Source organism: Mizuhopecten yessoensis, unplaced genomic scaffold (genome assembly GCF_002113885.1).
Source record: "Mizuhopecten yessoensis strain PY_sf001 unplaced genomic scaffold, ASM211388v2 scaffold708155, whole genome shotgun sequence".
Classification (NCBI taxonomy): domain Eukaryota; kingdom Metazoa; phylum Mollusca; class Bivalvia; order Pectinida; family Pectinidae; genus Mizuhopecten; species Mizuhopecten yessoensis.
Window position 1 is genome coordinate 1 of NW_018475987.1, and position 1,063 is coordinate 1,063.

The following is a 1,063-nucleotide window of genomic DNA, read 5'->3' on the forward strand; positions in this document are numbered from 1 at the left end:
ATTGAAAAAGAATCGATAACAACGTTTTAACACTAACTTATTTTGGGAGTACTGTAAAATCTTGTAGTTTGTAAACACTAAACCATCTACATCGTTTGCGTTGCGTTATCATAGATGAATCTCCACCGGAAATGGTTATATCATCTATATTTATCAAATAATTGCTGCACACTACATAATATTACTAAGATTATTTTGTTTATTGTAGACCTACTACACGACTGTTGAGGCCAACTCGTCCACAGGGACAGTGTTGGTATCCTCGGATGGTGTCACTGTAGTATCCTCTCAGATAGAACCAGACATTCAGATTGTGGATGGTCTCAACTGCTTCAGTGAAGGTCGGCAACAATTAGTCCTAGTGTCATTCATCATATGATGCTTTTTTACCTNATCCTAGTGTCATTCATCATATGATGCTTTTTTTACCTGTTATGGAATCTAAAAAATCGTATTTATTAACACTTGTAATATAATAATAGCATATCATCCAGTATATAACCAGAATTAGAAACAAATGGTTTTCATTTTATATGTTGACTTTCTGATTTTCCTGAAAATAATACTGATTTTTTTATACTTTAGGTGAAAATCAGCGAACACTGAACACTAGCCAAGTACGTAATTTTTATATTATTATTTAAGGTAGTCTATCAATCTTATCTAGTAGAAATGGATATTTGAAAATATTTCCCAATAAAATGACTGACCTCTACCAAAGACAAGTACTACTCGTATACTGATTAGCAGCATTGAGCATTTTGCGGTTTTTTTTTCATCAAGGCTAATTCAGTACGGCAGTTACTTTATTTCTCTTGTATCACTGCATACTTACTTCACAAATAATGATATATTCCAGAATGCCTAAATATCATACACGTGTGCTCTCTGGTAAATATTGAATCGCGTGTAATCATTATAATGATCGGAGATCAACATAATATGTGATTGTAATCTGACTAAACACAGGAGTTTCGCTTCAGTAAGTTTCATTACAATATCCTCTTTTCTTGCTTCATTTTTTGTAGGATAACAGCCTCTGTGATTTGGAATACCAATCATC

The 1,063-nt window shown here is 33.0% G+C and overlaps 1 long non-coding RNA gene across 1 annotated transcript; it reads left to right on the top strand.

The window, feature by feature from the left end:
- Nucleotides 1-208: 208 nt before the first annotated feature.
- Nucleotides 209-1,063, top strand: LOC110440779. The gene is made up of 3 exons (XR_002461774.1): nucleotides 209-341; nucleotides 586-617; nucleotides 1,029-1,063. It is a non-coding gene; the product is annotated as an uncharacterized LOC110440779 (long non-coding RNA).